This window comes from Rattus norvegicus, chromosome 2 (assembly GCF_021556685.1).
Source record: "Rattus norvegicus strain SHRSP/BbbUtx chromosome 2, alternate assembly SHRSP_T2T, whole genome shotgun sequence".
NCBI lineage: Eukaryota > Metazoa > Chordata > Mammalia > Rodentia > Muridae > Rattus > Rattus norvegicus.
Window position 1 is genome coordinate 34,272,510 of NC_141535.1, and position 15,404 is coordinate 34,287,913.

The 15,404-nt window shown below is 42.4% G+C and overlaps 1 long non-coding RNA gene across 1 annotated transcript in view; it reads left to right on the forward strand.

The window, feature by feature from the left end:
• LOC134485829 (uncharacterized) overlaps positions 1 to 15,404 on the forward strand; it is a 167,753-nt gene that overhangs the window by 52,865 nt on the left and 99,484 nt on the right. The window contains exons 2-3 of the long non-coding RNA XR_015673835.1: positions 8,825 to 8,927; positions 10,832 to 10,967. This is a non-coding gene — a long non-coding RNA (uncharacterized LOC134485829). The remainder of the gene's footprint in view (positions 1 to 8,824; positions 8,928 to 10,831; positions 10,968 to 15,404) is intronic.

Here is a 15,404-nt window from a genome sequence, read left to right on the forward strand (position 1 = left end):
CCTGGGCTTTGTTCCCCATGGAAGGGCTAGAAAGTAATGTTCTGAAGCTGCTGCTTGCTAATGGAAACCTTGCTTCTCACAGTGCCCAGATTAGGGGGGCACAGCTCAGTGACGCTTTACTCCTAAGCCTTGGAGAAAAATTCAATGCAAATACTGCTTGCTGGTCTGTTAGCACATGTAACCTTCCTCTTTGTTTAGGAAGAGCTTGAACTTTGGGAAGCCCAATACTTGATTGACCTAAATCTATCCAGGAACCCATGGGTGCCATTTCAGGCTCAGACCTTTAAGGCAAGGAGCAGTGGCTCCACATACATTCTGCTGGCAGGATGTAGAATAGACCACGGCTGCTTGGTCCTTCCCAAAGTCTTGGTGTCTGGATACCTGACAAGCCTCATCAGCTTTGGCCTGACTTTAAACTGGCCTTTCATCTTGTTTTGTTTAAAAACAGAGAGCTTGTGGCAGTCAGAGGACCTATAAGGGGGGCACCACTAGACGTCCTGACGTTTAGGAAGTAAACTATCTCCAAGCCTCACATCTGGGTGACTTTCTGTGAATTAGGCATCTAAGAGTACCTGAGCCAGCTAGGAAGCAAGGCCAGGTCAGCTGCAGGAGAACTTGGAGAATGGGAAGCTCTCTTAGGCATAATGACAGCTGGACAGCCAGGCTCTGGATAGACTTGCAAGCGTCTTCTCCTTCACTGCCAGCATCTATTGGGCCTCGGGTAGGCATTCAGTGATGGGCTGCTCCTGAAAGTAGCACATGGATAAGATTTGGTTCTTCCGTTTCATAAGCACTCTCACAATGGGTCAAGGCAGGCTAGTAAATGGACACTTTAAAAGATGACAAAGTAGGAGAGGACTTACTGGAAAGAAGTGTTTCAGTAGGAGAGGTGAGGATATAAGTGTTGTGGTAAAATCAAAGAGATGCTTGCTCATCCAAACTCGTTCCGCGTGCATCATTCCACACTTTCTCTCCTGGGCTTCCTCTGGCCTGAGTGGTCTACGAGCTGTGGCAGTGCAGCACCCTGTCAGGCCACCCTTCCCTCACTCACAGCTCCCTTGGCAGGTTGTTACCATTCCAGGCGTACACATCCCAATTCCATGGCGGGCCTGGTACATCATGCCACCATACACTCTCTTGAACTCAATTAAGTCACCACATGAAAGAACACACCACACAATAACTCCTGAACCAATTGATAAGATATAATTTGCCCATCTAGGCAGCACAAAATCCTGTACACACCTGTCCCTTAAAAATAGTCATAACAGCTTTCCGCCGGGGCAGCCATCGTCCAGTAACTCACGAAATTGACAAACACTAAAGGAAAGAGGAGAAGTACTCGGTATATGTTCTCTAGACCTTTTAGGAAACATGGAGTCGTTCCTTTGGCCACCTGCATGCGAATCTACAAGAAGGGTGATATTGTAGACATCAAGGGAATGGGCACTGTTCAAAAAGGAATGCCCCATAAGTGTTACCACGGCAAAACCGGAAGAGTCTACAGTGTCACCCAGCATGCAGAGGGCATCATTGTAAACAAGCAAGTTAAAGGCAAGATTCTGACCAAGAGGATCAATGTGCGGATTGAGCACATCAAGCACTCAAAGAGCAGAGACAGCTTCCTGAAGCGGGTGAAGGAGAACGATCAGAAGGAAAAGGAAGCCAAAGAGAAGGGCACCTGGGTTCCGCTGAAGCGCCAGCCTGAGCCACCCAGAGAAGCCCACTTTGTGAGGACTAACGGAAAGGAGCCTGAGCGGCTGGAGCCCAGTCCATACGGATTCATGGCCTAATGGACACAAAGGAAAGGAAGGACCTGGACTGCAAAGTCTTTTCCTTAGCTTGAAATGTGGTGTCTTCTCCCTGAAGGAAAATGTTAAAGCAAATTTTCATTGTCTTTGCTGTTCAGATTTTACTAATTGTTCTTCTAAATGATATTGCTTAGTGTGTAGAAAGTATACTCTTGATTAGAAAGTAGTCAAATATTTACAAAATGTGTACAGTAGTTCCGAATCACCGAGGGAAAGCTGAGAGAAATTAGTGTGTGGCCAGGCATGGCGGTGCAGCTCTAAACTCTAGCACTGGAGGCCGAGGCAGGCGGCTCTAGGCCTGCAGGACTTGCACAGTAGCATGTGAGTGTCCCAAGGTGGGATATCAGAGAGTGCGTGCCTGGGTGGTTCCCACTTCAATGACTGTCTAAACTCTCCAGAGCGAACAAACAAAACCAAGCCAAGGACAGGGCCGGCCACAGACATTTTGTACTACTTGCTGAAGAAGCATTGATTGTTTTTCTAACCTAAAGAACAAGGACAAATTGGCATTGGGTTCACCTTTCTGGTGTTCTTTCAGGTTGTATTTCGCAGGTGCATTTAATAAATGTTGCCACAGAGTGTTAAAAAAAAGTCATAACAACCTCTAACTATGTGCAGAGAAGAATCTGCCATCATGTTCTCTCATCTCCTTCCTCCTCTCTCCCCCTCGCTCCTCTGTAGTCTTCTCCCTGCCTTCTAAAGCCTCTGTTCCCGCCTCCCTTCCTTCTTGTCCAATGACAGGCCTCATTTTATCTTGTCTGCCTTCACCTGTGTAATGAAGTCATGGGGATGAAAATACCCCAGATGCATAGATGTATGAAATTGATGAATATTTTTAAAGACACAAGAGAGAGGGTGACATACAAGAATGAGGAGAAAGCTGTGGTAATGCTGGAGAATTGTAGGGTTGGGGTGCTGAGCTGGTGACGGAGGCTGAGCAGGATGCTGCTTCTGGGTGGTTGGAGGAAGAGAAGAGCATGGCTTCCCCACCAAAGGGCAGCCACACCTGCCAAGCTAGGGTTGGGTAAAGTGAATGCTGTTGCTGACCTTGATGTCCACTGCTGCTGACTTTCAACCACTGATGAGCATTTCCTGCATCAGTGTAGCACAGGGCACGGGGTTCTACAGGGAGATGTGAGCGATGGGGCTTCCTGCCTAGTTAGAGGGCCACTCTCAGTTGTAACCTTGGGAAGACTGTCACTGAAGTAAAACTAAGCACTAAACCATGGGCAGAGCTGGGTTTTTTCACAGACTAGTTCCTCATTGCCTTTCTAGCCACTTATCCCCATATATAAGGAACACAATCCCTACCATATATATGTATATATAGTCATATATATGTATATATATACATATATATATGCTTCCTAATATCAGTATATATTTCTTATATATAAGTGTACTAATCTATGTATATATATGATCAAAACATGTAAATGTGATGAAAGTATGTTTTCTACTCAATGCAAAGGCATGTAAAGATTTATTTTTATTAGTATGTGTGTGTGTTGTATGTGAGCATATGTGCTGCAGTGTGTACCTGTAGAGGCCGGAAGAAGGCATTGGATCCCTGGAACTGGAGCCTCCGGCAGTTGTGAACTGCCTAGCCTGGGTGGTTACATACAAACTCTGATCCTCTGTAAGAACAAATGTCTTAACTGCTAACTCATTTCTCAAGCTCCTTAATTCTTAAAAAAAATTGTGTGTGTGTGTGTGTGTGTGTGTGTGTGTGTGTGTGTGTGTGTGTGTAGGTTAGAGGACAACCCAGAGGAGTCTTTCCTCTCCTTCAACTATGTGGATTCTGGGGATTAAACTCAGATCATGAGTTTTGGCAGCAAGCACCTTTACCCAGTGATCCATTTCCCCAGCTCTAAATTATTGTTTTAATCAATAATAATAGATTTAGCTTGTTTTAATTTGTTATTATACACAGCTTTGTAATAAATATCCTCCTGGGTACATTTCAACCATATGTCCCAATGAATTCCAAACAGAATTACTGTTTTAAATGATGTGAAGGAACCCAGGTCATTTCAGTTGTTAGACAAGTACTTGACTACTGAGCTACACTTCCAGTACACTTGATTTTTTGAGGCAGTGTCTTGCTATACAGCCCAGGCTAGCCTCCAGTTCATGAACTTCATGTCTCAGCTTCCTGGCTGCTAGAATTACAGGTTCCCCTGCATCTGGCTCTATTTTAATTTTAAATGATAAATACTTGCTATATATATGATATGAGCATGCTTATCACTTAAATATCAAGCAATCCATGCAACTCATCATGGTTCTTCGTTGCACTTGGTGTTGCTTGGTCTCAGGGTGTTTTCTGAGTTATCAGTCTTCCTCAGGAGAATTTTTCACCCTGACCTACTTTCCTCACTTTGAAGGTTGTGTCCCTGTATAACCTATTCTTTATGAAAATATGGTTTTCAGTAACTACTAAATAGGGAATAGAAATATAATTTATATAATTGCCAGGCAATTTTGGTGTTCTCAAGCATGACCAATGGACCTGAAAAGTTAATAAGTGAGAGATTGTTTAATTACTTAACTAATAATGATTTTTTTCCAGGGCTGGAATCGTTTGGTTTTGGACCTGAACATTTTCTATCAAGCTGATTAGAAATGACCCGTGAAAGCAGGATAGCTACTCAAAAGGTCATTGTGTTGGGGTCACCATTATGGATTCCACTGTGGGACTTTATGAAATCATTGATTAGGATATTGACCAGTTAGATATTTTAATGCAGCCTTTCTTTTAGTATGAGTAGGCCAGATATTGTGATAAAAATCAATCAATTCGTTGTTTTCAAATACAGTTCTCCAAACTGGACCCCTTGTCTGTACAAGGCTTATACTGTATTTCAGTTACAAATTTTCTAGAAAATATTTTCTAAAACCTTGGTCATATATTAAATTGGAGTTAATTTTTTCAAATCAATAGAGAGTATTCTTATCTTATTAATATTAAGATTAATATTATATTCTTAGAATATTATTATTATATTATACTTTCCTCACCTTCTTTCTCAGCTTTCGTTTTCTCCCTCTATCTTCTCTTTCTGTCTTCTTCCCACTTTTTCTTCTCTTTATTCCTCAATTCCTCTCCCCTTATGATTCTCCCATTCTTTCTCCCTCCCCCTTTCCCCTCTCTTCCTCCCTCATAGAGACTAGGACATTGATAATTCAATAGGAGCTGGAAAGAAGTAAATTATTAAAAATATGTACCTTCCCATGTGGAAAGAGAAATGTCCTCATCCTCTGAACAGTGTGTCTTGGTCATATTACAGTCAAGTCACCCAAGAGCCTTGTGATGGGTTCCCAGGCCTGTCCTCAGAGGTCCTGATATATTGGCCCTTCAGATGCCTTGAGGATGTGCCTATCTCACAGGTTCCTGTGTGCTGGTGGTGATGGTGGTGTTACAGCATGAACATGTTTCTTCTCCCTTACCCTGTATTCAGACAGGCTGCTTATTACACTCTGTAGGTGAGACCTTATAAGTGTGCCTCTCATTGTTGACTTCTTCACACTACCACTGAGCAAATTCCTTCATCGCACACCTGAATGAGGGGAACTGGGTCTCCATTGCCCCACCCCAGGCCTCTAGAAATGACAGTTTATTTTCTACTTCTCATTATTCCACGCACGGGTTTCTTCCATTAAAATGTAGGTTCCTTCTGGCAGAAACCATATTTTATTTATTTTCCTACCACAACTACCTGAGAAAATTATGTGATATCTGCTTAATAGATGGCAGACTGCACTAAATGGTGATGCTGGATAGACAGTGGGGCATATGCACAAGGTCATCCAGTCACCATAATTATTAAACATCACTATCGATTGAATCATGTACCCCTTATCTGCCCAATTCATATTTTGATGTTCTAATTTTCAGTACTTTAGGATGTGACTATAATTGGACATGGGGCCATTAAAGAAGTAGATGAAAGGACCATTAGTGTGAACTTGCTTCTTATTTGATGGATGCCTTGTACATCACAAGAAGGCAAAGACATCAGCAGGCTAAGAAGACAGATCTCACAAGAAACTACCCCTTCTAATACTTCTGTATCTCAGACTTACAACTTCTAGAACTATAAAGGTAAATTTCTGTTGCTTAAGCCTCCCAGCCTGTGGCATTTGTTTTGGTAACTCACATGCACCGTTTATGCATTAAGTCATTATAGACAAGGATGTCCTGGTCAAACCCTGTCTTGGAGAAGCTTTCAGTCTTCTAAGTGTCTATTTGACACAAGTGGTAACTCAGGTCTGCACAAACAAGGCGCTCTTCCTAGACAGCTGTCTGTAAGCCAATCAATACCTGAAAGATCAAGGCAGACACTATTTAACACATACAGCGAAATGAAGAGACAAAATATTCAAGACCAAGCAAATCAAGGATGGGCATATCTAGGAATGCTAAAATGGGAGAGGAACATTTAGGACAAGGTACATGGAAACTCTGTTGGACAGGATTCTGAGAAGGTGTGACTTTAGAGAGGTAGGGCTCATATGGAGGAGAAAGTTCTTCTCAGCACGTTTCTACCCCTGGTGAAAGCTTAGAAGAAGTTGATGTCTTAATTACTGTGACAAGAGACTATGACCAAGGCAACTTACAGAAGAGTTTATAGGGAGACTACAGTTTCAGAGGGTTAGTTCATGACTATCTTGGGGAGCATGGCAGCAGACAGGTAGCCATAGTGTTGGAGTAGTAGCTGAGAGTTCACATCTTGAGACATGATCACAAGGCAGAGAGAGCTAACTGGGAATAGTGTGGGCTTTTGAAACCTCAACGCCTGTCTCCAGTGACACATGTCCTCCAGTAAGGCCATAGTTCCTAACCCTTCCCAAACAGTTCCAGCAACCAAGGGCCAACAGATTCAAATATAAGGACCTATGGGGACCATTTTCATTCAAATCACCACAGCTAACATTTCTAAGGGGTTACTTACATGTGGAGAAAGGGCAGTATTAATGAAGAGATGAAGGAGCTCTTTGGGGAGCAAAGGAGACTGCCAGTCTTAGCTGTCAGAAAACAATGAAGGCAACCAACATGTACTATGTCTTTGTATTTCATATGTGCAAAGTACCATGCTTTCATGACTTAGAATCATTGGTTCATTTTGTCTTTCAAGGACATCTTAGTATATAGCTTTTAGCCTGGGTTTAATCATCAGTACCATAAAAACTATATTTAAAGTAAAACTAAAAGTAAGCAGTGTGTGTGTGTGTGTGTGTGTGTGTGTGTGTGTGTGTGTGTGTGTCTGTTTAGAGACACAAAGAGTGGGAAGGTGAGAGGAAGAGGGATTGAGGGAGGAGAGATTGATTGATTGATTGTCTTATATGTCCATGAACTTACTAATATATCTGAGTATGACCATGAACTTCTGATCCTCCTTCCTTTGCCTTGCTAATAAAAGCATTTCACTACATCTAGTTTATGTGGTGCTGGAGATCAAACCCAGGGCTCACAGATGATAGGTAAGCAATCTACCAACTGATCTACATCCGGCCTTGAGGTGGCATTATATTTTCATGTACAGGTTATGGCCCAAGCCTCAGAGCAGTAGCAATGTTTGGCTATGATGGCCCCCTCTTCAAAACCATAGAAGAAAACACACGAAAGAATAGACAATAATTAAGAATGAGCAGTGTCGGGCTGAAGAGATGGTTCAACAGTTAAAAGCACTGACTGTTCTTCCTGAGGTCCTGAGTTCAATTCCCAGTAATCACATGGTGGCTCACAACCATCTGTAATGGGATCACGATGCCCTCTTCTGGTGTGAAAACAGCCACAGTGTACTCATATAAATAAAATATTTTTTTTTAAAAATGAGCAATGTGGGGTTGGGGATTTAACTCAGTGGTAGAGCGCTTGCCTAGCAAGCGCAAGGCCCTGGGTTTGGTCCCCAGCTCCGAAAAAAAAAAAGCAATATTAGTCTTTTATTAATAATAAAATCATGATTAAAAGCTTGATGTGGTGGCCAATTGAGGTGTAATGTACATCAGCAGTTCCTAAACTGGACTACCCTCAGGACCCCCTGGAGAACAAGAGAGACTTTAGTGCCCAGACTTCATATAAAACCCTAGTTCCTGAGATCTGTTCTAGAGATCTCTGTTCCCCAGATCCTCTGTCCCTCATGTCTTCCTGACACAGATTCCCTGTAGGTTCAGTCTGCCCCGTCTTCAGCTTTCATGCAGATCTTTTTATATCCCTTTGCAGACTCTTCCCATATCAGACTCTTCATGATGTGGCATCCAGAATGAATTTTCCTCTGGCATCAAAGCGTACAGCATACAGCTCATCCACTCACTAATTTTATTGGATTTAGAAGGAAGTCATAGATTCCTTTGAGTGTTCTTCCAGTTCGTGAGCATATGTGGAATGTCCTTGTGTAGTTTCTCTCTCCCCTCACCTCCCTTCTCTTCTTCATCTCTTTATGTACTCATCCATCTGTCCAACTGTGGCACTCATAGGCTTCCATAGCTCTGGTGCATGTTGTAAACATCTAATCCTAGCTTATTAATTTCCTGATGCCTCTGCGTACTTGTTCCAGTTCAGATCTAGTGTGGACGTCTATTTATCTACCCTCGTTTATCCACTGCGCTATTTCCCAAGGCTTGGAAAGCAAACCCGCTTTATTTTTCTTGGCTTATACCTAGTAGAATGCAACCTCATACAAAGTAGAAAACGCACCCTTTTTCCCTAAAGAAGATACAATAATAATTCTTCTTCTAAACAAAAAGCTAAGGGCTTGCATAGCTCGTCAGGCAGAGCATCTTAGCTCTGGTTTCAGTGTGCATTATAAATTGAGATAGAAAACACAGATGGCAGGGCAAGAGCTTCATGCTTTTCTCTGCCCACTGAGGCTGGGTACCACCAGATGCTCCTCAGTAGTGGGAGGGGCCGGGGCAGGTACATGGGTGGGATCTGCAAGCCTTTGGCTCTGTTTTGTGGCACAGTGCATCTGCCTCGATGACTCATCTCACTCCATTTCTGTTTCCTACAGGCGGTACGATTTATCGTTTGACATTGCTTCTCAGATACATTATCCAGGACTACACAAAGGCTGAGCTTATAAGTAGACTCGAGAATAATGTAAACACATTGAGGTAAGGCCGCTGTATTATTGATATTTTGGAAGGGAAGTTTGGGGTGTATTATCTCTACTCTCAAACTAACACCTTCTTCTTAGCAAAGGTTCACTTGGCCCCATTCTCAGACATGGTCAGCTGAGTTTCCCATGTGCTTCAAGGTCATAGGTAGACATCAAGGTTATTGATTTCATATGCGTCTGGAAGAGTTTGAGCTCGAGACATTTGTGGGTCAGTAAATAACTGTTGTACCTGCGGGTACTAAATTGCTAACAAGAAATGGGGCTTCAGAGAGGCCTGGAGATGTCTTATGTTCTGATGTTCCTTAAGTTACTGGACAAATATATTATGAAACAAATTTCAAATCAGAGTTGCTCAATTGCCTAATAAGCTACCAAGCAAAGACCCTGTGGTTGATTTTATTAATAGCATCCAGAAAGTCACACAAGAGAAACTGCATTGTGAAGAAGACACTTTTAAGAGTCTGTGGCCAAGACAGTTGTGCAAACGAATTCTGTCTCCAAGAGCAGTACAGACACGCTGCCATCAAATCACCTCAATAACGTCTTTCTGGTAAAGGGAAGAGGACAACTTATAATTTCTCTTCAAGTGTATTGATTTTGGCCTTGTTATCTTACTTTTTAGAAGCAGTTCAGACACTGCAAATAACTTCTTCAGAGTGAAGGATGACAGGCCAATTAGCTGCCAAATCAAGGGTGAGAGAACCAAGGGACACGTGACTAGAAAATTCCACTTACCTGAACAGCCAGGGTCCAAGGGAAGTTTGCATTCAGAAAGAGATAGATGCAGTGTTTTCTTTCTGCCTTTGTAACCTAGCAAAGAACAAGCCTAAAGAAATCCAGCTCCGAATAGACAATAGCAACTTCCTGTTGCTTTAAAAAGTAATAATAAGCCGCTAACCAGGGAAATGAAGACCCGGCAGTAATGATTAAACAAGAGAGAGGAAATCGGCATTAGAGACTCGGGACTTGAAATAATAATAACCACTTGCCAAGGATTATTGTGTGATTATTAGCCACAGATGTTTTCCTCGGCCATCCAAGAGCAGCAGACCAGGACACTGAGGTTTCTTCCTCAGTGAAAGGTGGAGTTGCAACACCAAGCACTCATAAGCCTCACCCCCAACACTAAGCCAAAAATCAGTTTAAATAACCTCCAACCCCAGAAATTACCAAATGGATGGAGGGGACTCGGAGACTGCCTCATGGGAGGAAGCATTCAAGCACTGGATTTAGTGCCATAGAAAACAGTTCTTAATATTCTCTGGAATTAGAAAAAAACGGAATGCTAATTCTTTAAGGAAGTCAACCGAGAGCCAGGATTGGCAAATATCATTAGGACATTCGATTTAATTTATTGCTTGTGGATGCTAACGTAATTGAACGGATGCAGATAGGCTGCAGAATTAGACATTTTCCTCTGTATGTCTGTGGCCTGCCCCCCCTTTTTTTATTGGAATGAGTCATGACACTGTATGGTCCTCGTGCATCCAAAGCCTGAGGGAACGGGGTGTGTGCCCGCTTGTAGGCACAGCCTGCTGTAGCAGTATAATACGTCCCTAACTGTTCCGGCTGCCAAATATGTCATGTCTTTTTTTTTTTTTCTTTTATCCCTCCCTCTAGATCTAGAATAAACCATGATAAAACTGTCCAGTCTGAGTTTTTGTTGTAGGTAAAAAGTGAAAACAACGTATGGCTGGATAACACAGTATCTTAATGGTGGACATGAATACATTTTGAAAAAGACCTTACGGCACAATGAAAAAGGGGGCGGGGCGGGAGGGATCAACGCCGTAACTATTGGTAATTGTGGTCTATGGAAAAACTGATAGAAAGATGGCAATATGCTAGCTATGGAGGGTAGGGGTTATGGCTGCTCTTCGGGATTCTGTTTATTTTCAGGCCTTTTCTAAATATCGTCAAGCTCGGCTCCTCAGAAGTCCATGCCTGTACCGGCTTCAGAAAACGAGTGCGGGTGCAGGCTCCTGCTGTGTGGATAGACACTCGGTCAAGACAGTGCTAGAAGCTACCTCAAACGGTACAGATTCACATGAATTTTCCTGAATCGTTTTTATTTTTAACAGCTTTATTAGGCTTGACATATAATGACTACACGTGTTAAAAAGTATACAGCAGTGATAGATTTTGACATTTTCATATGCCAATGAAATTAGCGCCATAACCAAAAGAGTGTGCATAGCCATAGTTTAAAGGCTGAGGGTTTTTTTGTTTGTTGTTTTTTTTTCCCATCCACCTCTTCTGCTTGCTGTAGTCTTCGTTCCACATGTATCTGTCAATATGAATTAGTTTTTTTCTAAGATTCTATATAAATGGAATCATATGTGTCTCCCTTTGTCTAGTTGATTTCCTTCAACATAATTGCTTGAAATTCATCCATTTTGCTGTTTTATTGGCATATCAATAGTCTTCTCCTTTTCATTGCCGAGATATGAAATTATATGAACATACCAGAATTTGTTTCTCAGTTTTTTTACTGTAGGTAATGTTTTCTGGTACGAACATACCAAAATTTCTTCATCCATCTAGTTATAGACTTGAGTTGTTCATAGTTTGGGGCAGTAACAAAGAAAGGAGGAGTCTGAAGATGTTCATCTATAAGGCATTGTGTGGACGATCTCTCTTTTTAAATTCATGATTAAATGCCTTAGTGGGAGAGCCTGGTATCTGATAAATGCATGTTTAGATTGTATTCTTTTGGTGTTATACTATTTATTTGTTTATTTATGCATTATGTGTTTTGCCTGCCTGTGAATGTATGTCCCACATGCACGCCTAGTGCTTGCCAAGGTCAGATGACAATGTCAGATCCCCTGGAACTGGCGTTCTAGATGGCTGTGAGCCACCATGTGAGTGCTGCGAACTGAACCTGGGTCCTCTGCAAGAACAAGTGTTCTGATCCTCTGAATCATCTCTCCGGTCTCTGTATTTTATTTTTTTAAGATTTTTTAATTGATTTTTAGTTGTGTTTGTATTTGTGTGTGTGTGTGTGTGTATGTGTGTGTGTGTGTGTGTGTGTGTGTGTGTCTGTGTGTGTGTGTGTGTACAGGTCTCCCTGGAGTCCAGAAGAGGTTGTCAAATCCCCTGCAGCTTCAGTTACCGGTGACAATTAGCAGCTTCATATGGGTGCTAAAACCAAACTGGAGTCGCAAACACTCATGACTGCTGAGCTTTCTCCCTAGCGCCCTTTGATATGTGTTCTTCTCCTTAAGCTTAAGACATTTAAATTTTTCTCTCAAGACTAATGTGACTCATAGGTTACATAGAAGGCCTTCTCACCTGTGTTAGGTTTCCATGGTTTTTAATACTTGTCAGCTCTTTGTTTCCCTCCCTTCCTCCCTCCCTTCCTCCCTCTTTCCCTCACTCCCTTCCTCCCTCCTTCCCTCCCTTCCTCTCTCCTTCTCTCTCTCTTCCTTTTCTTCTTTCTTTCTTTCTTTCTTTCTTTCTTTCTTTCTTTCTTTCTTTATGTTTGGTTTGATATTTGATTTTTATTCTTATGTTGTTTATCATGTACTCCTCACCATACCTCTTTGTTTCGTTAAAGGCTGTAGGATGTATAGATCTATTTTAAAATCTACAGAATCTAAGCACAGTTAATTTTTGCGTAACTCTAAGCACAGAGTACAGAGTTTCCAGTGGTCTCTTTCCAGCTTCCACCTCAGGCTTTATTTTTTCTTTTCTTTTTGTTTTATAGTTCAGATACTACCTAATTACTGGATTAGCTTCAGATCATGGATTGGTAGTCCAGGATTGTGAGAACAAAGTAGTTTACCAACTATATATGTAAATAAAATTTTACTTTAATATTGGCACAAGTAGGCTGCCCTTAGGGCTTTATTTTATGTCACCATGGAGACCAGCTCTTTCTCTGTAGCAGAGAAAGCTTACAGGTTTTTGACTAACCAGGCTGCTGCCTTCCTGGCTCACCTACTGAAAGAGCGTAAACCTAAACGGGGAGCCGAGTCTCTCGCTCCAATCATGGGATGGGGTGCCCCCAGGAATCACGAGTAGCCATCTTGATGTAACAGCAGGAGGTAGCTTTTATTAACGAGATCCCGGGTCTTAGCGGGATCCCGGGTCGACACGTATCCCACACAGGAGACAGAGGAATCGACCCCGAGCTTCCAAACTCGGGGGTTTATATAGGGGCATTCGCGCGGTTACACATGATTGGTCAATTCAAATGGTGCACAGTTACTTTCGGCGCGAAATTACATCAGCAAGGTGTACGTGCTCTCTAGCAGCTCGGCAGGCTGGTAGGGTGGCTCATCTCACTCAGGGGGGTGAAGGAAGGGGAGGGGGTGGCTACAGATGGTCAATGTCCTTGGGGCTGATAGCTGGTTTGGCAAGTCCTATCTCTGGCTCTCCCTCAGGCAGGTCCGGCCCTGCACATCCGGACTCTGACAATGAGTAACCTTTTTAAAACTCTAGTCCTACACTACAGACCTGCCATGTGAATCCGGTCTCTCTGTGTGTTTGGAGTAGGGAAATTTTGTCTGTTTGTTCTTAAAGTGCTTTGAAGAAAATAAAAATCTGGACTAGCAATCCTAAAATATTTCCCTTGAATACCACTGCAATTGTCATTTAAAAACAAGGGCTTATATAAAAGGGAAAGTTTTTGTGGAGCTGTCCAAACTGTAACCCTCTAGACCTGGAATGAACTTGAAGAGTCATTTGGCCCCAGAGGGCTAAAGTATTCTAGTATGGCCTATAGTGAATATGTTTATTCAATTTAACCATGTGCTTTCGGCCTTTCATGTGCATGAGTCATATGATAAATTTACTAAGATACAGGTTTGAATTATGTAAGTCTAGGGTATGGGAGGGGGACCCCCATACCTGTCCCACTGGTTTGGGGACAATGATCTAAGTAGTAATGGGTTAAAAGAATATATTTAGGGGGTTGGGGATTTAGCTCAGTGGTAGATTGCTTGCCCAGCAAGCGCAAGGCCCTGGGTTTGGTCCCCAGCTCCGAAAAATAGAAAAGAAAAAAAAAGAATATATTTAGGAGTATATAGACAAGAAATAAACCGGGGAGGGTATATGGGAAAAGAAAATACAATTATAATAACCATTTATTCAGCCATTGAAGGTCTGAGGAATGTAATACCCAGTAGTGTAAGAAAAGTGTGGTGTGAGAGTAAAGTCTGTTCTTGTAGAATTTAGGAATCAGAAGGAGCTGAAAGTGTGCAGCAAAGCTCTAGACTATATATAGTAACGTGTTGTTCTAGGGGTTCATAATTCTTGGGCTCAAGTTTCAGTTTGTGAAAACTTAGCCAAAGCTATTTCACCTTTAGATACTTTAGGTTTTCTATCTGAAAGAAAACAAATAAGAAACCAAATATGTAAGGTCAGAGGTCATTGCCTGGCACACAGAAAGAACGAAAACGTCGCTCTCGGGGCTGCTTGTCCCCTCCTCATTCTCTCTTGCTTTTTGCTCTCTTCTCTTCCCTGATCTTTCCTTTTGTCCCTTCTCTCCCCATCCCCCCCTTCCCTCTATGTGTTCATGGCCGACCTTTGCTTCTCCCCTCTTCTACTCTTCTTCTCTCATTTAAACCTCTCCACTTGGAACCATAAAAAAAAAAGTTGCTCTCAACCCAAGTTGAAAGTAAAATCATCATAAAATAATTCATAAAATATTATAAGTTCTATTCTGATTGATTGCCATTGATCATTCTTTTTTATTAAGGGGCCTATAAACAGAGAGGGGGTTTTTGTTTTCCTGCCAATGCCAGACTGACATAGATGGTAATTTTGGTGCTATTCCTGCTATATGAAGGAAGATGAATGGGAAACTGAGAAAAAAGCTTTGGAAACGTTGTCCCCCATACTTTTTTTTTTTTGTTCTTTTTTTCGGAGCTGGGGACCGAACCCAGGGCCTTGCGCTTCCTAGGCAAGCGCTCTACCACTGAGCTAAATCCCCAACCCCATCACCCATACTTCTTAATATCACTACTTTTCCTCCAGTTTATCTTTAGATCCAGGAGGGATGGTTGGAAATCTGAGCCTGTTAATGAGAGTTGGAAGCAATGGTAAATCTTATTTTTTCGATTATTGGATATTTTTTAATTTACATTTTTATCCCCTTTCCTGGTTTCCCATCCAGAAACCCTCTATCCCATCGCCTCTTCCCCTGCTTCTTTGAGGGTTCTCCCTCAACCACAAATCCACTACTTCCTACCTCCCAGCCCTGACATTTCCCCACATTGGGGCATTGAGCCTTAACAGGACCAAGGGCCTCTCCTCCCGTTGGTGCCTGGCAAGGCCATCCTCTGCTACATATGTGACTGGAGACATAGGTCCATCCCTGTGTATTCTTGGGATGGTAGTTTAGTCCCTGGCAGGTCTGGGGAGTCTGGTTGGTTGATAGTGTTCTTCTTATGGAGTTGCAAACCCCTTTAGCTCCTTCAGTCCTTTCTCTAACTCCTCCCTGGAGACCCTGTTCTCAGTTCAATGC